The following is a 21,495-nucleotide window of genomic DNA, read 5'->3' as shown; positions in this document are numbered from 1 at the left end:
AGTTCTTTTAATTTACAAACCCAGTAAATTTATTAGTGAAATGACGCCTATCAATAAGACCTCTACATTAAAATGAGCATCAACAACATTAGGATTGCATGTAGCTGAGAGAATGTGCTGGGCGTTTCACCTCAAGAATACTTATTTTGAACAGCTTCTTGGACTCATTTCAGGCTGCATTTAATCCTGTAATTCCTAGTGTATTCTAGAATATATACAGTGAGACGTTGATTGCTATCTGCATCTCACTTATCCACCTTAATTTAGATCTAAAAATAATAGTTTCAGAGCCATAACAGCTCTCAAATATTTCCCCATTAGCAAAAGGCTAATTCCTGAGCTCATTCCAGGGGCAATTAAGCTGGAAAAGCAATTAAGGTTTCAGAAATCCCTGACAGTGGGAAAGGTTCAACCTAGTATCCACAATCACATTAAAACAAAACATAGTTTAGGGTTATCAGGAAAATATGGCTTCAGACTGTGGCCAAGAGCTCACAAGAGCTGGGTTATTAATAGCCTTGCTGTGTGAAGCACGTTTCCACAGCAGGTGTCACATAGGTCTCGCAAAGCAAACTGCCAGCTCAGTGCAGAATTAGTCCATGCCACAAGAGCTGAAGAAATTTGCTAGAGAGCAGCACTCTAAATAGGCTGTGTGCCAACCAGGCCTTCCATTTAGCTAAAGATCTGCTGTCTTACCAAGAGCTCCTATCCTTTTGCAATGCTATACAAGAGAGTTTCACTGCTTCAAAAGGCCTTGCTAAGCCAGTAGATTTTCCACAGGCTCTATTGGCAAAAGCTTTTGGTCCCCGGTCTCACCACTGTTACCAGCTAAGCTTTACCATGTGCACTCTGGGTTATGTCAGTTCCTCCCACTAACATGCCCCTCCTCCCTAGTGAAGTGCAAGCGGGATGGATTAAAAAATGGCCTGGAAAGAAGAGCGTAACTGAAATGGGTGGTTTTATTAGAAAAGCCCGATTTCAGCAGGACCACGCAGGTACTTAGAAGTGGAGAGCAGAAATATGACGTACAGTAGGAAAGTCTTAGGACATCACTCACTCAAAAGGAATAGTACTATTCTGCATCTTCAGATGCCTACACGCAGAAACAGAGCTTCAACAGGGTGTAAATTTCTCCAGTCTGCTTGAAGTTTGGAGCTGGATTCAGCTAACGCCCCTTGCCTTGAATCTTGCAGTCAGCCTGAATTCACAAGGTAGGTTGAGATGACCATGTGAATAAGTGAGAGTGCCAGTATTTCCCATTAGCAGCCGTACGCGGCAAACCGGTAAATATGTCCCACTCGTGGCACCTCTGTCCTTCTGCGGTAGGTACATTCCAGTCTCTGGAATTGCATATGCAAACACCAACAAATCAAACCCAGGAGGTGGACAGCACTATCAGATTTCAGCTGGAAGTGGGAGCACAGCCTGTAGTGGCACTTAGGATATGGTATTCTTCACAGTGAATGCCTGACACTTCACAAATACACAGAGAGAAAATGTCTCCAAATCCCAACTGCTTGGCTGTTCAGAAAAAAAGTCAGGAGTGCATGTGGGAGGAGAAGACTAATGCAAGAAGTACAAATGAAATCAAATAAAATCTGCTGTTGGTGTCAATACTTACTTGTGGTTCTCTTTGACCAGAACCTGGCCCGAGCCTGCCAGCACCTTCCCTGTGTATTGCTGTCACAATTTTTATGTTATTGAAACCATAGACAGCTTATGTCTCATGGGCTCCAAGACCGCCCAATAGCCCCTCCAGAACTACCTAGTTATCATATGAAAATAATAATCACTAGCAACATGCATCAAATCACATCATAGCACATTTCAAAGAAAGATGCCACCTGTGGACCCATGACAGATAATGCCAGCTGAACCTCCAATACAACTGTGGTTGCCTTATCCCCAGACATAACTCTCTTGGTACCCTGTACCATAGGACTTCTTCTGCAGCATTCATTCAAAAAGCCAAGAGAAAAAAGAAAAAAAGCTCAAAACTTAGTTGATAGAATATAGCAAACCAGTTGTGGTTTAAATCTTCTTCTTGCGTATTTTTAAATCAGGAAACTTTGCTCCTGGCACTGTTGCCTATAGATTTAAAACATGCAAAGAAATGTGTGCATGCCCTCACCTAGTCCTACTCTCAACTAAACTGAGAATTTCCATTCCTAACAGTCCCGGTTACGCATTCAGCAGGAGGTATGTCCCTGCTCTCCTCAAGTGAATGAAGATGTTGGGACACCTCCTCGATATGCACAGATAACCAAGAAATACAGATGACGTTGTCACTTCTTGATCAAGTCAAGTTCCATAGAAATGACCTGAATGAAGATACTAGCCTGCTTGGTAAGGATAATAAAGTTGATGAATAACGATACATCTTCTGTGATAGCAATTTCATTCACTGAACAGATTTGACAGCACAGTGAGGTTATTATGCATTATTTTTAGTACTAGAAATCAATGGCACTATTGTCCTGTTCAGTTCAATTTGATTTAGATGAAGCTCAGTGTGCAGAGAGAATAATGAGGAGCACTGCCTCACATTAAATGGAAACAGAAATCATGTTCTTAGCAGGGTGTGTTTTATGATAACTCAATTGTTCTGTGAGCAGCTTCTTATTTCAATATTTTGTATGTTTAAATAAAGTGTGTGCTCAAGACATATGGGAGTCTTTCAGGAAATATATTTCCCTAGCAGAAAAATGTAAAATTATTTTGTGAGGAGAGCTTGTCAAAATGGTTTTCAAGAGTAGATGGACAGAAGACTTCCTAGGGACAGCAACCTGCCTTAGGAACAACATGCGGTTTGGGCATCTGCCCAGGCTTGAGTTCAAGCTCCTTCTTCTAACAATAGCTTGAACCCAGGGCTGGCATCAGCTAGACAAGACCACTGGTCTATTCCAGTGCTTGTTATTCTTGGTGAAGACCGTGCTAAAGCTCTACTTTTTATCTTACTCCACAATGGACTTTTTCATATATGCTTTTAAATGTCAAACATTTTCAAAAGGCAGAAAAACTACTTTCTCCTAATCAAGAGAACCAGCAGGAGAAATTTTCCTAACAGAGTTCTGTCAGAGGACTTTGACAAAAATAAATGCAAGTTACCTCCTCTACTCTTCTGAACAAAAAGAAATGCAGACACCTTATACTGCAATTTTGGGTGACAAATCCCTCAAATCATACCCTGTCTTTTCCAAGTGCTAAAAGTGCTATTGTCTAACTTCTGTAAAAGCAGGATGGCCCTTTCCATGCTTCCAAACTGCACAGAAATCTGTTCTGCATGAAAAACAAAGCTGAGCAGCATGAAGTAAACTGAATTTAATAATACTAATAAAAAAAAGAGGAACTTCCTGGTGCTGATTACATTGATGTGACTCTGGTTTAATTAAATATGTTTATAAAATTAATTAAACAAAAAACCCCTCAACTCTCCTGATTTGCATTTCTTTGGATCTGCAACCGAATTTCCTAGCTTCTCCACTCAAGTACTTAAAGACCCAAGGAAACATACCTGAGGACATGCAGAAGAGTAACAGCAGTACTTTTGGCAGAAGCCAGGTATGTACACCCTTTTTTTGAGATACCACACCGCTTAAGCAGGTCGTCTCAATGTCATCCATCAAATTAGTTTGTCCAGGCAAGCCAGGGCTCCATTTAAGTAGCAGAAGGTAGCTGCAGCCCACGAGCTCTGCCATGGAAAGTATGTCAGGACTGTCATGGAAAAGGAGCGTAAGCTTTGACTTGCTGAAGAGTTACAGTTAGACTGTCCCTTACACTCAAGGCTCACCTAGAAGCCATTTGATGCGAGCTACAGCACTCTGTGCCCTACAGATGCAGACAATACAGGCACCATGTGCCGGTAGATGGCGCTCTGTTAATGACCTACACACAGTGAGAGCCACACAGGACTTCTGCAGTAAATACAAAAGCCTGCCGCTCTGTCTGCTCTGTGGAGGAGGCAGAATTTTGTCGGCAGAAGATGGCCAGCTCAGTCCCTAGAAGACTATACAGCTCAGTTCCTCTCTGTACTGCCCTAGGCTATGCAGGTTGATGCACAACAGGGCTGCATACTCTGCCTGCTTGCAACCCATTCAGAGGCACAAGAGGGAGGCTCAATGCCCACTTTACCAGCCAACCACTCCCTCATCTTCATCTGCAGCACAGCAACGATGCAGGAGCATTCTGACTAGGGACAGAGAAGATAAGGCCTGTGGGATAAGCTGTACGGTTACTTTTCAAGGAGGAAGGTTGCAGTATGACCCTTTCCTAAACATGAGAAAGGTCAGAAGAAACTTGTTACTAAGCAAAACAGAGTGCCACAAGTTTTGAATTACACATGGTAGTCAGCCAAATTCAGTGCAGGCTGAAGACCTCCAGCTCTCCTTGGCAGAAACCAATGCCCTACACACCAGAGGTGCAGCATCTTGGCAGGGTGCATTCTCACCATAACAACGCACTAGCACAATTTACATGAAGCTTCCAGTCCTGTCACACCAATACGGGAAGAAACAGGTAACTGATGCTTTTGAAAACAGGACACAAAGCTCAAGTTTTTCAGAGAAAAGGAAGAGCTTTGCAGCACTCATCCTCTTCAACACAATCAGTTCTATGAAGACTTTTCTCACATTGAGCACACTGTTGAAGGGCAACTTCACTGCAATTTTAAGTCACTGAGACTCCAGATTTGCAGCATTATTATCTACTTGCTGCCATCATCCTAATTAACACTATTTCCTCCTAAGAGGCAGCCTTGAGTGTGGGCACCACTAGATGCCTTCAAACAGAAAGAAGATCTCTGAAAGCAGCACACCTGTGGCACTGAATAGCAGACAGCTCACTTCTTTCCTTGTAACACACTGCTCCATTGATTATGAAGAAGAAAATGATCCTCCTTCACTTTGATCCCACTTTTCTAAACTACCACTCTTTAACTGACTTTCCTATTAAGAATGTAGGGCAGAAGAAAAATAAGAAAAAAAATAGGAGGAGGCTCTTGGAAAATAGGACGTAACAAGTGCCTCCAGTAGCATTAATATAAAGTACCCGTCCAGGAGCCAGAGAGGTAACAGTTCCCACATGCTGGTGGCTTTTGTTTATTCCAATAAACAGCTTCCTTTTCCTGTCCTGCCCAAAATGAGGTTCTCAATAGCAGATTGAAAGCTTGCATCTCACCCACTACAATAGTTGAATTTCCCTTTAAAGTAGAACTATCCACAAACAGCTTGGGGCACATAGAGCGGACATTCCAGGTTTGTCTTAAGAAGAAGAGGCAATTTATTGATCTCTCAGTTTGGAAAAACCAGCCTCCAGCAAGAACATTCTTTTCTCCATCACAGTTTGAAAACACACACTTCTGGTAGCAGTAGAGCTTTCAAATAATGAGGTTTCAGACTGTACTACCAATCAAAAGCCGTTAAATGGTCTATTTAATATAGCAGAAAAAAACATATAAACATTCAAATGACATTTAACAAAAACCTAGCCCACTTGGAGTTACTCAAATTCTGCTAAAGCTTTAATAGAACTTGAGGTTTTTCACTCCAATCAGTGAAAAGCTACAAACAATGCTGTTTATAGCAGGAATGAAAAACTTTTTCCATTAGACAGCAGGTACCTATTTGAGTTTTTCACTCCTGTGAATACACAATTTATGTCTGGAGTGATGGATTCAAAATCTGGACTGGAGTGGGACTGCTGTATTCAAACTCTGCTTTGGATAAATAACTTCAAATATTAAGTACTGGCAAAGGCTCTCCCAGCCCTGTCTGCTTTCTATGCATGTTTAAAATATCTTCTGATAAAGCACAGATTAGACCACATATTGATCATTTGTCAACAGCAAAATGCTATTGATAACATACAAATGTGAGTATCTGAGACATAGGGAAAGAAGACCAAAAACCTTCATCCTTCTGCCCTGCTCCACATAGTTTTAGCCCCGCATCTACTGTTAGGTACCATACTTCAAGTAAGCTACTCATCAGTATAAAGTTATCCAGAAGAAATTAAGAAAACCACGAAGTGCTGAAAACTCACATGGAAAATATGAACAATAGGGCACTCTGAGACCACCTCTTCAGGTATTTTTTGTACAAAAGCCTGAAAGATATTCTAGCATATCCATTTCCTATAGTATGAGCATTTGAAGTGATCATCCAAAATTTAGATGTTTTTACATATTAATTAAAAAAAAATGAGCAGCTCAAGAGGTTTGAAGTAAGAATACAAATGCTTCAGTCTGGTTTACAGAAAAAGATAAATATGAATGGAAAACCACTACAAATCCCTGCAATGGACCATACTACCATTTGAAACACCAAGAGCTAGCAAATACAAAGAAAACCGCTTCTAAGCGTTCAAACTAGAGTTTTGTACTTCAGCACCCATTTCTATTTAAGTTTCTACTTTCACCTCACTACCTGCACTCCCCTGTTTTTGAGGTATATATTAGGGCAGGGAGTCTGCAAACTCAACAAGGGAACACAAAATCCAGGTATTTTACACAACTGCTTTTGCAGTGCTGCAAGATGAAATATTGTACTCACAATCACAAGGCAGAAGTTGTTGGTCAAATCTTAAGTTCTGAAGCAAATTCAACAGCATTTCCTCTAAGATCTGTTTTTCACCTCTTACTTGCTTACTTGCTAACTGAACTTTGAGAGTCCACTTGTAGGAACAACAATGCCTCTCATCTCGTATATGTTTGAAATGGCTTATATATATATAATTGTGAAGCAGCTGCATGGCTGTGCATATGTATTTGTGAATCTGCGTACTCAATTATATGATTTTTTATAGCTTCATAAGGCTCCTCCCCAAAATTATTCAGGCTGTATCTCTATGCTAGATACAACTGAATTATCTTAGGTACCAGAAAACAAGAGTTTCTTGCACAGATCTCTGGGCAGCATCTGAGTAACTAACCACACATATATGCAAAGCCGACAGCTGTCCACTGACAAATGACACCTTGTCAGTCAAGGTGGAAGTATCCAGTTTTGGGGATAACCTTAGCCACCCCTAAGGCATAATGTACCTTTTGTCCTCTCAATAGCATAATCTTCTGTCTCCAACTGCCAAGTAGCATCCACTTTTCCTTTCTTCCTCCTATCTCCCCAGTATCACCAAGCTGAGAGGAGCTGTCCCACCACCCACATCTGACCCATCTGCCACACTGGCAGCAGCATCTCAGCTTAGTCAAGCAGCTTCAAACAGAAAGAATTTGGGGGTCCAGGCAATGTCCTCCACAAGTCCTCCTCTGGGACTTGTCAGATCTTATCTGTAAGTTGCCTGTAAGAGTACAATGAACTAGGTCTTGATTTCTGAAGCCTCATAAATTATTCACTGAAATGGCTCTGTTCCTTGTTTTCATTGGCTCTAGGAAAGGCTCTGCATGCATACAAGTCATCCCATGGGAGCACTTCTAAAGGTGCTCAGTTTTGTGAAATTGCTTTCAGGAATGGCTTATTTTCAATGTCCTGCTATACAGTTTCTGGTACAGAGATGTTTCTTCTCATAGTAGGTCAGGCCAAGAGATTGGGGTATTAGGCTGATCTCAAAAGCCACTGACTTGCAATTTACTTTACTAAAGGTTATTTGCACCCACTGAATACACTGTTCGTGTTGCAAATTTTGATAGGTGAAAAATGAATTTTCTTGAAGAGGATGAGCAAGCAAAGAGGCACTTAAATTAGCACATCACTAAGCTAATATACTACAGTTTTACTAAGCTAATTAAAGATGGAATGATGTGATGATCAAATTAAGGTCATGGTTAAGATCAAACCAATAAATTAAGATGTTCAGGTGATGAAATTGACAGTATGTCAGCATTAAAAACAAACAACATAATTTAAAGTAAAAATAAGATCTTTTATTCAAACCTTCTTTTGGAAGAGGTCAAGAAAAGCAATTTATTCCTATTTGAGCCCTCAGCCCAACTTCCAGCAGTAAGTGCACTGACTCAGTTAAGGAAAAGCATAGATGAATGCTTATGTCCAACAAGCATGACCTGAATGTTCAGAATGATCTGATGTCCTTGCCATGCAGATTTAAGCAAGCACTGCACTACATTTAAGAGCATGTTAGGGAGACATTTTTGCCTCCTCTCCATCCCTGACCTGATTCCACCTGGCCTTTGTGTTTGAAAAGAGGGGGTACTGAAGAGCTGTGTGCTTACAAACAGATACCCTTGCCTCCATTTAGTTGCACTAAACTCAACAGGACAATTGTAAAAGACATCAATGATGAACACACTCCACCTCCTTATTGCAGGATTAAACCAATAGCAGTTCTCTCTCCCTCAACAACCAACTTGTCCTGCCCAAACAGCTGGCCTAGCAAACATATGTCCTTACAGGTCTACATTACCCTGTGGGTAATAACTGGTAGAAGCTCTCCCTAATTCCCCACTCTTGCTGGGGGCATTGTAGGCTTCCTACCTGATCTTTCCTGTTTTCTAAGAGATCAAGACAGCTTTAGGGATACAGTCTACATTTATGTTTCCTTTCCTTGGGTAAAGAAGTACCTTTAAATTAACCTGATCACTGTATTCCATAGTTTGCTAGTAAAACAGTAATGACTTGGCCATTAGGAAAAAAAAAATACACTTTCCTCTGCTTACATAACTCATTGGCTTTTTTCACTGCTAAACATCTCCTACCCTGGATATTACAGATATAGCCCATATTTTGTATCCTTTATGTTTATTGATGTAGACTGATTGACACAATGTAGTATCAAACAATCTCAAATCATATACAGAGAGAGTTTTGGGCAGCACTGCTTTACAACCCGGGAAAAATCTATCTCTAATGAGGTCACAGAACACTACCAGGTGCCTGTCTCAGAAACACATACCCTGCTTGAGCATTGTTTGAGGTCCCTTCAGGACCGCAATAACAGTGGGACCCTTGAGGCCCTAAAACTCAAAACATGACAGCAAACAATAGGCTAATATAGCACAGAAAGGGATAGGTTCACAAATGACATGGGAAAATAAACCCACTGGATGTGAAAAGAGTCTAGCCACCCACCAGCTATTGAATCACCTGGAAGGCACCTTCAGTGATTCAGGACTGTAGTGATAATCCTCACTGTGAACTTTCACTCTGGGATAGGTCTTCATCATTTTCTATCAGTTTTTCAAACTGATGATATTATGGCTTCCAATTTACCAAAGAACTGAAAGCAGTTACACCTTGCTGGAGATGAAAGCCCTGATATATTCATTTTACTCTTAGCCTATCTGTGCAGCACAGCCATCAATTTCACAGCAGTTACATTCTTTCGCAGAAGAAACAGTAAGAAGTTATGTAACCATTGCTCAGCTCTGCCGCACTGGTACTGTCACACCACTGCCACACAAGGGGGCATGCACTGCTTCTTGGAACAAGTCTACCTAGGAACAACTCACAGTCAGTATGACCATGAAGCTTCACTGAAAACAGTGGGGACAAACTTTTGCAGCTATTTTATTATACTAGGAAGAAAAAGGTTCCGTAAGCAAGTACGTTGATAAATTGGATCTTGGTCTGCCTTGTTATTCTGGTTCCCTTCTCCTAACCTATTATTAGTAAATGAAGTACACTGCTGTTTTTAAGTAGCTTACAGAAGAAACAATAGATTAGATAAGATCAGCGTGCCCTCAAGTCCACTATCTTTTATCTGATAATGACTAGGCACAAAATGCTCAAAGGAAGGCAAAGGTAAACCTCTTTCAGACAGGTGTGGCTAAATCTTATATTTCATTACTACTCTCTTTCTCATCTCAAACAATTTGTTAACTTCTAAGTACATGGTCAAGTAACTCTTCTGAAATTAATTCTGCATTGCTCATAAACTCTTCATTTTTATCATCAAAAGAATTTTTGCTACATTTGCAGCATATTTTGCTGGTCCATGATAGCTTAAATCGTGGTGCAGATCAAAACGTGCTCTTTATTCTTTAACTCATGCATCATTTTGGGAAACCCTCTGCATACTCAGTGGAAGTCACTACCTCAAATTACTTACATTCTTGCAGGATGGGGCTTTGGTCAACTTGATGAAGTGGAAGGTGTCCCTGTCCATGGCAGAGATGATGGAACCAGATGACCTTTAAAGTTCCTTCCAAACCAAGCCACTCTAGGATTCTAGAATTCCGTGATTCTTCACTTGCTGAATTGCTTGACTTTCATGATCAGAACTTTAGCTGACGTACTTTATCTATTACACAAGCATTTCCGTCTACTAGAAATATGCTGCATATTACCAATATTCCTTACTTTTGGATAGAAAATGAAAAATTAATCTGATGAATGCCAATTTCAGCTCATGTTCTAATGATTGATCCTCAAAAGATTAAATAGATAGGCTATGAAATCAGATTCATTTTAGTCAGCAACCACGACATACGTTCTTTCACTGAATAAATTTATTCCACTTGAGCTGTATATAGAGGCTTAGTACAATTAGATCTACATGTTCTAGTCATGGTTTCATGTCCTGCTTCTGATCAGTTCACAGCCAGCTACAGCTGTTTAGTATCACGCAAAGAAAATGCTACATACCTCCTGCTGACTACAGAAACAACTGCACATTTCAGCAAATCAAACACAAGGCTACAGATATTAACCCCGGAAGTCTCCAGCAGAAATATTTTTTAATCTAAGGTGGGACAGGCTCATAAATAATTTACAGGGAGTTATGACTTTATATTATCTGAGTAGTATATCTGGGAGGCAGGACTAGAATCAGTGGTGTGGGCTATTCCCCTTTGAGATCTGTAATAAATTTCTTACATTACAATCTGTTGTGAAAAATATTTCAGTTGTCACGCTCCATACTCTGGAGGCATTCTAAGTGGTCTGCCACTGAGTCCCCATTGGATGATAACAGTGTCCAAATTTCTCATCATTTCACACTTTCACTCCATAGCTGTGTGCTTGTTACAGCTCACTGCTATAAAAATGATTTTTAATGGAAAAGATCTGACAGGAACTTTATGTTTCCTTGACAAAATTTTTATTGGGCTGAATACTGGAGCATTACTGACGTAGCTTTGGATAGGCAGCTACGTGCTGAGGAATTGCTTTGGGAGGAGGGTGGGAAGGAAGCTTTTATTACTGTACTTATATTTCTCCGAAATGAAATGCCCCCGGAGCAGAAGGAGGAACTTGGATGTGGCTATCAGAGAATGGTATGATCCCTTGGGGCTTATCACCACACTCACACTATCTGGAAGAAAAATGTCACAATTTTCCTCAAAAAGTTTAACATACATACACCTAAGTCTTACAGCTCCTTATCACCCTAATGCTTAAATGCCTCTAAGTTTTGTGCTCATTCTCAGCTGACAACTACAAAGTAGGCAGGGACTAAAGACTCCTCAAACAGATTGCCCCATTTTCTTCTTCCCCTCAAAATCCCCAAATGTGGGATTTGGGTCTGCTGCACTTCCTTGCCATCAGCAACCTCAGGTACCAACGCAGGGCTATATCCCAAGCACAATTCAGAGGCTGTAGCTCTGCACACTGAAGTCAAATGTGAAGCCAAGCAGTTTAAGCTGACCTTATTACTAAGAACCACGGTCCCATTCTCATCTTTGTCTTTTCCCTCCACAGCAGTGTGCCCTTGCAGTCTCCTTTGTGCTGGCAGAGTTGTTTCAGAATAGCACATTACGAGAAAATAAAAGTACATATATATTTAAAAAAAGAAAAAAAAGAAACACAAGATCATTGAGCAGATCCTCCTGAAGGCCCTACTAAAGCACATGGAAAATAAAGAGCAGGTGATTCGTGGTAACCAACATGGCTTCATCAAGAGCAACACATGCCTGACAAACTTGGTGACCTTTTATGATGGAGTTACAGTCTCAGTGGATAAAGGAAGAGCAACTGACATCATCTACCTGGACGTGTGCAAAGCGTTTGATGCTATCCCTCATGACATCTTGGTCACCAAGTTGGAGAAAAATGGATTTGATGGATGCACCACTCGTTGGATAAGAATTGGCTGGAAGGTCACACTCAAGAGTTGCAGTCAATGGCTGAGTGTCCAAGTGGGGACTGGTGACAAGTGGCATTATTCAGGGATTGGTGCTGGGACTGGTGTTATTTAACATCTTGGTAGGTGACATGGACAGTGGGATCGAGTGCACACTCAGCAAGCTTGCAGATTAAACCAAGCTGAGCAGTGCAGTTGACACGCTAGAGTGAAGAGATGCTATCCAGAGAGACCTGGACAGGCTTGAGAGGTGGGACCATGCCAACTTCAAGACGTTCAATAAGGCTAGGTACAGGGTCCTGCACCTGGGTTGGGGTAATTCCAAGCACAAATACAGGTTGGGCAGAGAATGGCGTGAGAGCAGCCCTGAGGAGACGGATTTGGGGTGTTGGTTGATGAAAGACTCAACATGAGCGGGCAATATGCACTTGCAGCCCAGAAGGCCAACCGTATCCTGGGTTGCATCAAGAGAACTGTGCCCAGCAGGTCGAGGGAGGTGATTCTGCCCCTCTATTCTGCTCTTGTGAGACCCCACCTGGAGTACTGCGTCCAGTTCTGGAGCCCCCAACACAAGAAGGACATTGAACTACTGGAGTGGGCCCAGAGGAGAGCCACAAAGCTGAACAGACAGCTTGAGCATATTGGGGACAGAGAGAGTTGTGGCTCTTCAGCCTGGAGAAGAGACTTGGTGGTGAATGGAGTTAAAGCCAGCTGGCAACCAGTCACGAGTGCTGTTCCCCAGGGGTCGGTGCTGGGGCCTGTCCTCATCAATATCTTTATTGATGACCTGGATGAGGGCATTGAGAGCACCCTCAGTAAGTTTGCAGACAACACCAAGCTGGCAGGAAGTGTCGATCTGCCTGGGGGTAGAGAGGCCCGACAGAGAGATCTGGACAGACTGGATCTCTGGGCTGAAGCCAACAGGATGATGTTCAACAAAACCAAGTGACACGTCCTGCACTTTGGCCACAACAACCCCAAGCAACACTACAGGCTTGAGGCGGGGGGCTGGAGACTGTGTAGAGGAAATGGACCTGGGGGAACTGGTCAGCGCTCAGCTGAACATGAGTCAGCAGTGTGCTCAGGTGGCCAAGAAGGCCAATGGCATCCTGGCTTGGATCAGAAATAGTGTTGCCAGTAAGAGTAGGGAAGTCATTGTCCCTGTGTACTCAGCCCTAGTGAGGCCCCACCTTGAGTACTGTGTCCAGTTTTGGGCCCCTCACTGCAAGAAAGACATTGAGGCCCTGGAGCGTGTTCAGAGGAGGGCGACGAAGCTGCTGAGGGGTCTGAAGCACAGGCCTTAGGAGGAGCAGCTGAGGAAGCTGGGATTGTTCAGTCTGGAGAAGAGGAGGCTCAGGGGAGACCTTATCACTCTCTATAACTACTTGAAGGGAGGTTGTAGTGAGCTGGAGGTCAGACTCTTCTCTCTCATAACTAGTGACAGGATGAGGGGGAATGGGTTCAAGTTGCGCCAGGGGAGATTTAGGCTGGACATTAGGAAATACTACTTTTCTGAAAGAGTGGTCAGGTGCTGGAATGGGCTGCCCAGGGAGGTGGTTGAGTCACCCTCCCTGGAGGTGTTCAAGAAACGTTTAGATACAGTGTTGAGAGACATGCTTTAGTGGGGTTATTGGTGGTAGGTGGATGGTTGACTGGATGATCGTGTAGGTCTTTTCCAACTTAGCTAATTCTATGATTCTAAGAGAAGGCTCCAGTGGGACCTTATAGCAGCCTTACAGTACCTGAAGGGGGCCTACAGAAAAGCTGGGGAGGAACTTTTTACAGGGGCGTTTAGCAACAGGACAAGGGGAAATGGCTTTAAACTGGAAAAAGGCAGATTTAGACTAGATATTAGGAAGAAATTATTTACTGTAAGTGTGGTGAGACACTGGAACAGGTTGCCCTGAGAAGTTGTGGATTCCACCTCCCCTGGAGGCATTCAAGACCAGGCTGGATGTGGCTTCGAGCAACCTGGTCTAGTGGAAAGTGTTCCTGCTTATAGCAGGGAGATGGGAACTAGATGATCTTAAAGGTACCTTCCAACACAAACCATTCTATGATTCTATGATTTTTGCAACAGCAGGATCACAGTAACCATTGCTTAGCTTAGCTAAGGTGCATGAAACTTGGAGCCACCCTGCACTCCAAGAAAAGTACAGAGGCAATTTCCAGGAGTTAAGCAGCCTGGCCGGGCCAGGTTAGGTGCCTCTGTGTATTTTCAGCAACTGTCAGATCTCTGGAAAGGGCTGTATACAGCAGTCCATGCACTTGCCAACATAAGACTATCAAAGATTTGTTCATGTTAGCAATAACCACTACACTTAGGGCACACACCTGGGGGCTTTCTCTCCCCTGAAACCCACTGCTGAAACTCTTTTCTCAGTGTAGGTACCTAGACCCATCCTCTCTGCTCAGTGCCGAGGAAATAGCTATGAGTGTACAGCCTCTGAACAATGTCATGTAGTGCCCTCTCAGAAGGAGAAATCAGAACTATTGGATGAACTGTATCTTACCATTTCTGCTATGTCAGTAGCCTCAAAGTAGGCAAGTTTTATTCAAGATAAACTTAGTTACAAAACCTAAAGCAGCACGCTTCTGAGAGCTAAGCACATAACTAATGAAACCCTGACCTTCAGAAGTTCTGACTAGTTCCTGCTGATTTCCAAGAAGTAGGATGTTTATTTAGGTTCACCAGGAAAATTTTAATGCTGAAGTCTAACACTCAGAAGCAGCCTAAAGATGTTAGGTCTGGACTTACAGAAGTATTAAAGGGCTTAAAGATACAGATACAGGCAGTAGCATAATTATGAAAAATGCCTAAGTATCTAATATTATGAAAATCCTCTGAAAATCTGACTAGGTAGATATCTGTATCTTGAAGTGCTTAATGCAGAATTCACTTAAGTTCACAGTCCCCCAGCACTCTCTTATGAATACTGCTAAAAATCTGGCCTAAAGGAGTCAATGGTTTTTAAAGAGACTTAGGGATTTTGGCTCAGACCTTGAGAAGAATTTACATGCCTACAAGACATGTAGATACCTTCCTCTCTTAAATCTGGTCTTTGGTCTATACATTGCTATCTCCCTGCTTTTTATGGTGGTGCTTTTCTCCAAGTAACATTGTGCGGTAGGAAAATTCTAAAGCTACTTTGCTGGCATCTGTATGTTCAAAAAAAAAGATAAACACTTAGAGGAGCTTTTTGATAAAGACACATCTACAGCAACTGAAATTATGTGCTTAATAAAAGTACTGCACAAGATAGCATATGGTATAGAGGCCTCTTGCTGTTTCCCAAGTACCTGTTAACCTAGCAGATATCAGCATCTATTGAAGTATAGGTTAATTAAAATTTATAAACAATTTAGAACTTTGAGCTCTCCCTCAAGGGTCTCCTCAGTTTTATGAAAATTGTCATTCACTAGAAAAACCACTTCAGAAATTTCAGCTAAGAAATAAAAAACACGCAGCTCCATCTTGTAGTTCAGAATATGACCTTCTGGTCTAAAGACTTCTAATGTATGTCCTAAGTCTTGCAAAGACTCACACTTCTTCCACTCAAAATGATTTACTCAATTTTACAAGACAAGGACAATCCACAGCCATTCAATCAATTATGCAGTTCAAATGGCAAGAAGACAGTTATTTATCTGAAGAATTATTTGACGACTTTTAACATAGGTTCCTGAAAAGAAAAACAGTCAGTAAATGCATCATTTCCTTCTTGCCTCATGAACAATGCCTCTTTTGTCTCACTTGCTTCCCATACTGTGGATTATAGCAATGTAACAGTGCTGGCAACCAGAGGCTCTTCTCGATATAACCATGCACTACCCACTGAGAGAGATAGGCACAGAGTATTTAAAGGCTGGCTCTTCCTTCTCAAAGCAGCACTAACAGTTATAACATAATCTGCCTTGTCTAGAATAAAGAATTACTCACTGAAACTGCAGTGGTAAAACCACTAGAGATGTAATGGCATCTGATCGTATCTGGAAGTCCTTTGTTTGGTGGTAATCTCGTTATTGGTACTCACTGGATGTCTAGCCTCATTCTGTGAATTAGTGATGTCCTGTGTGTGGAAGCAAGCATAATAGACAGGCAGCAGCTACTTGGTCACCTGTCAGCAGAAGCCCTGAGTAGTGAAAGCTCAAGTTCCAGATTTCCTTTCTGACAAGCTGTGTCACAACAGCTGTTTTGAGTTGCCAGCACTTCTATGTCACCAGCAGGCTTGTGTGGAAAACAAGAAGTGTATTTAATCGTAACTGCTGAGGCTCTGGCATTTAGTTTTGTTCCACAAACAGGAGGGTATCAAGAACTTTCACTGAAAAATCATGATACAACATGCAAGTGGAACACACTCTTCCAAGACAGCCAGAAGCAAATACCTACTATATGGGAGACAAAGAAGGAAAATGTTCAGGACGACAAATGCAGCTGAATGCAGTCCTGCTGCACACCCACAGGCTACTGAATTAGTCACTTTCTCCATATCAGTGTTTAAATATCTGGTGTGCCCAAGAAGAATAAACCCAGCTAGAGAGATTGCAATAAAGCTTCATTCAAGTCCTTGCTCCCTGCTACATTCAGCAGATCTTTATGTCTGGCAATCCTGAGCAAGAATTCTTATTTAGTTGTGCAGAGGAGGCTGCTTTCTCTTACCATCTATAGCCAGAAATACCATCTTGAGTCTGAAGTAAACTCATTTTTGAAAAAAAATCTGATACAGAGCCTCATCAACCACACTTGCATGTTAAGAGAGATTTTTTTTCTTCTTCTTAGTGCCAACACTAAGAAATTTCACTGGCTGGACCAAAAGGTGCTCAGAAAGAGGAACCAATGCTAGTACAAATCTCAGTAGCAATATAAAAAGCAAGAGAAGAAGAGCAATTCAAGGAATTTATGTTTTCATTTATTATTGTAGTACCTTTCTTTACTCAGAGGGAGACTGAAAATAAATGACATGCTCTAGTGAGATACTGAATGGATCAGGTTTTTGTACTGTGAATATAAAATCATGTCTGCTTTAAAGTACTCTGGGAGAATGAACGCTTTAAATGAAATTGTGTTTTCATTTTCACATGAAGATTCTGCCTCAATAGCAACAAGTACGCATTGCAGATCAGAGAGGACAGCTCTAGGACAGCTTACTTTATATCACTTGTCCCACTCCTCACCCATAAACCTACAGCCAGTCCACTGCTTGGAAAGTAAGTCAATCCCCTTAGAAGGTTCTGTATGGACAGGCTGAAGATACAAAACACCAAGCTGCAGACCTCGTATCTTAATTAATGGATGGATCAGAAACTACTTTAAAGCATAGAAGTGATCATAAAGATTCAGACCAAGTATTCTATCCAGGATCCCATATCTGACATAGCCAGTACTGATGATTAGGAATGCAGAGAAGAGCGCTGACTGTGCTTAAGAGTGGTAAGACCCCTTATATTGGCTATGCAAATCTTAAGTCTTCTCAGCAGGAGGTTACATATGGACCACAATGTTTACTAGTCGTGGATTGACACACCCTCTACAATTTACTGTAATGCCATCTCTTGACCGCTAGAGCATCCTGAAGCAACAAGCTGTGTGCACAATTTAATTATATCTGTTGAAGAAAAAGGTCTCCTTTTATTACTTTAATTTGATGCCTGCTTACTTAGTAAAAAGCCACAAATCAAAGATTCCCTTTCATCCTCTTCACACTTTCATAATTTCATAAAAATCTCCTGTAATACCCCCTGTCATTTTTTTTTTTCCCAGCTAGGGAATACTAATCAAGTTAGTCTCTTCTCAGAGAGTTCAGAGCAGTATGGAGCCTTTTGACATCTGGTCAGCCAGGTTAATATACTAATAGATGCTGCTTACCCTTGTCTCATAGGCTAAAGTGCACCTCACCAAAATACAGGACCAATTGCTGAAAGAGAGAAGAATGAAAGGGCTGACTGGTGTGGAGGTGACCTCTGCTCACCTCAGCTCTGGGTCATCTCCCTTGTGACCGAGAAAGGAGTGTGTGATAGTAGGGCATGAGATGAAGGGGGAAAATGTCTCTCATGAATTTCCCACTGTTTTACAGCTTCTGTATGCTGTGGCATGGTCTCTCTCCTTTTCTACTGGCTGGCTGACCTCAGTTACTTATGACTCTGCTACTGCTTCAGGATGACAGCCCTTGACCTTTCATGGCTTACTGGAATTCCTCAGTTCAAATCTAGTTGTTGACCTGAACAGGGTCCATTGCAAAAGCTGTTTAAAACAGGCTGAATTTTATGACTCTCCAAGGCCCTCTGCAAAGGCCTTTTGCTAGGCAAGTTGATAGGTTCTGAGAGATAATGGTGATTAAAGTGATGGCAATTTGTGTGTTGTGAGTCCTTAGCTGACCAAGTTCATCTGCTGCTGAACAACTGCCTTCTAAAGATGCTGAGAGCATTATGCTGTTGAAAGGTCTAGTACATGTCAGCATGACATGAACTCCTTGGGTCGACATAACGCTGCAACACAAAAGGGAGCAGCACAGAAACAGGAAGAGACACAGGACTGGTAGCCTCTTGGCTTACAAATTCTGTAATGCTCCTAGGAGAAACTGGCCCACAGTGAGCTCTGAGTTGCTGTGAGGTGACAGCTATCATGGCCTGAGAAATCACCATTTGGGGGATCTGTGTCCTTCTGACACAAGTTGCTATTTGTGAAAACCACAGAAAAGATCAAAAATTGTTGGAACAGCAGCTGTTAGCAAACAAGAGCTATGGACATGTTGGCTTATGTACAATAAGCTTGGCACCCATGCATATAGGAGAGGACTTCCAAGAGAAACCATGCTCCTTAAACTTCTGTTGTTTTCAGGCAAAAGTACTGTCCCAGTACACATGACCTTCAACTTAAAATTTCCAGGTCATTTTTCAAACCTAAACTTTCGACTCTCTAGACATCTTTGTTAATAAAACCAGAACCCAGAAAGATCTAATGGTCATTTTATTCCTACTCAGTCTGAGTTGTATTTCACAGGGGGAACACGCAGAAAACAATAACATAGGTTAACTCTCACCTGCCTCATGCTGCATCAAAAGAATGTTTTTCTAGATTTAGATTTAAATTTAAGAAGGCACCAATACGTACCAACTGATCTTACTATCTCATTGTGACTATAAAGATGCTGCGACTGACTTAACAAAATGAGAGAAAAGATATGGCTGCGTGCAGTAGATCATTAGCAGTGCGGAGAGCCCAGACCACTGCCTCCCCATCCTCTCCTAGCAACAAACCACTGGCACTCCCTTTTTTTTTTCTTTCCTTCCTTCTCTATGTACACGCAGAGAAGAAGCTGTGAAGTACTTACACTGTTTCACATCCATCTCTATTTAGTTATCTGCAAGTGACACACATTTATATAAGTTCCCATGAGGCTTTGAACTGAAGAAGGTATCTCCAAAGTTTTTATTCACTGAACCAAAATCTACTCTTGTACTCCAATCAGGCAACACTGATTAGAAAGCAAAAATCAGTATTTTGATATATTTGATGTGTTTGTGTTTATAAGCTCTGCATAGAAATACCTGTTACATATGAAAATGAGAAACCATTCTTTCTTAGCTTTCTGCCAGGTAAGCAAAATTTTCCTTTTGCTTAGTAAACATGCTGTGTTACAATCAGCATGGGATGTGCACGTATTCGTTTGATGGTTCTAGTGACGTACTTCCAGATCCTCTATTACTACATTGAAGTATCGCTGAAAGTTACAATGGTTACTACTTACATTTGATATGGTTGCTTTTTCTAAATTAAGGAAATGCTTGTTGATTACAGTTTCAAACTCTGTGAGTGAAACCTCACACTACTGTGAATATTTTTTCAGCAATTATAAAATTACATTATTCATACACCATTCACATAACCAGACTTTTGGTAATAAGAATTCAATATTCAGTGCTTACTCAGAAAGCCATTCAGAAATAAACTAGATTTCTAATACGGTTACACGCATGACACCAGTTGTGTTAAAGCACACCGAAACCATGTGTTTGTAACTGTTGAAATTAGAAGCTTTTTAAAATGTTCTAAAAGAAGTTTCTCTGTGACCACTTGGAGATAGCCTAAAAGGCCAATCTCTGGGTTCGAAACCTAAACACACACTTGGGACACCATGCTGCCCAGCAAAAATGGCCCACCACATTTTTGTCTTTTCATAAATACCCTGCACATCAGATCAATTGCTTGACAGGTGGCAGTAGGAATTTGATCCCCATCTTCAGGCTCTGATCTCATAGTGAACTTTCCATACCTGTACCAAGCCCTACATCTTCAGATCCTGACTGGGAATGAGATTCTAATGAGGTACGAGTCCTCTTTATGACATGCTATAGGTTACATCACAAATACAATTTTCAATGCTGTGCATTGCATTCCTTGAATTACATGACAAAATCAGAGAGTGAGAGACGGTCAAATTTGTCAATACAGATGCATACATTTGATTTGATAACACTGTTTTTGAAAATCTGTTGATCTGATTGCAAAGAAAAGCCAAAGAACAATAAACATCTGTTTCCCGTGTTTGACTAATTGTACAGGAAAAAAACTACCATCACAGAGTGATCAAATTGATTCCATGTTTGGGTGGCTAGATAATGTGCATTTAAAAAGCCTTTATTCTAAATCTTTTAGTTCAATAGATGACAATACATTGTTTAGAGTCTAATTAGACTGGAATTGTACCTCTATTCCCCTGACTATTCACTCAAAAACAGTATTTGCTGTGATTGCATTCACATTTTTGTTCTGCTCCCTCTCTACAAATATTTCTGGCAAGTGAATTTCCTGGCAGGCATGTTCATGGAAGCAGCAAGTTTTAATTTAACACTGGAGAACACAGACAGAAAGTGGATTTTACAACTCTTAAATGCAACTATTCATAGCAGAAGCTTGCTTTTACGAATCACTCTCATTATTGTCTGAATTCATTTAAGTGCTTAGGAACATACTTACCTTTAAGCATTTTCCGAAGTCCCTTTGAAATCTCTGTTTTAATATTTTCCTAAGCTGGAATCTCCATCTGGGGAGAGAAACAATATCTTGTTATAAGTGATATGTCTAATAAAAATGAATCAGCACAGTTTGCATTTTGATTGCCAATTACTTGCAATCAAGTAATCACAAAAACTCGCTGATCAAGAAAATACTTCTAGAAATATTCATTAAAAAGATTGTGAACAACTTCAAGGGCATATGGAAAAGAATATCTGTTAACAAGTTTAACTGAACATAGGGAAGAAAACAAAAATATTACTTCCTAAGCCATGAGGTGAAACTTCAGGAACTTAATACATTCTTTTATAACAGTGATTTACGTAGCTGTTAATATAAGACTATACAAACTAACAATTCAGTTTGCTGTTAGAATTACTAACAGTGCAATTAATACCAATGGTTAGTTTTGGAATATGCTACAATAAAATTTTTTTATTTGAATGCAACTATATTCTCCATCAAAAACCTTAATTAAGTCTCAGTTATGG

The 21,495-nt window shown here is 41.1% G+C and overlaps 2 long non-coding RNA genes across 2 annotated transcripts in view; both read right to left on the bottom strand.

Moving 5' to 3' along the window:
- LOC110398601 overlaps positions 1 to 20,321 on the bottom strand; it is a 28,601-nt gene extending 8,280 nt beyond the window's left edge. Inside the window, exon 1 of the long non-coding RNA XR_002438491.1 lies at positions 20,262 to 20,321. This is a non-coding gene — a long non-coding RNA (uncharacterized LOC110398601). The remainder of the gene's footprint in view (positions 1 to 20,261) is intronic.
- LOC110398602 overlaps positions 1 to 21,034 on the bottom strand; it is an 82,323-nt gene extending 61,289 nt beyond the window's left edge. Inside the window, exon 1 of the long non-coding RNA XR_002438492.1 lies at positions 20,966 to 21,034. This is a non-coding gene — a long non-coding RNA (uncharacterized LOC110398602). The remainder of the gene's footprint in view (positions 1 to 20,965) is intronic.

Source organism: Numida meleagris, chromosome 4, assembly GCF_002078875.1.
Source record: "Numida meleagris isolate 19003 breed g44 Domestic line chromosome 4, NumMel1.0, whole genome shotgun sequence".
NCBI lineage: Eukaryota > Metazoa > Chordata > Aves > Galliformes > Numididae > Numida > Numida meleagris.
Note: the sequence above shows the minus strand (reverse complement) of the source record. Positions and strands in the feature narration are given on the sequence as shown.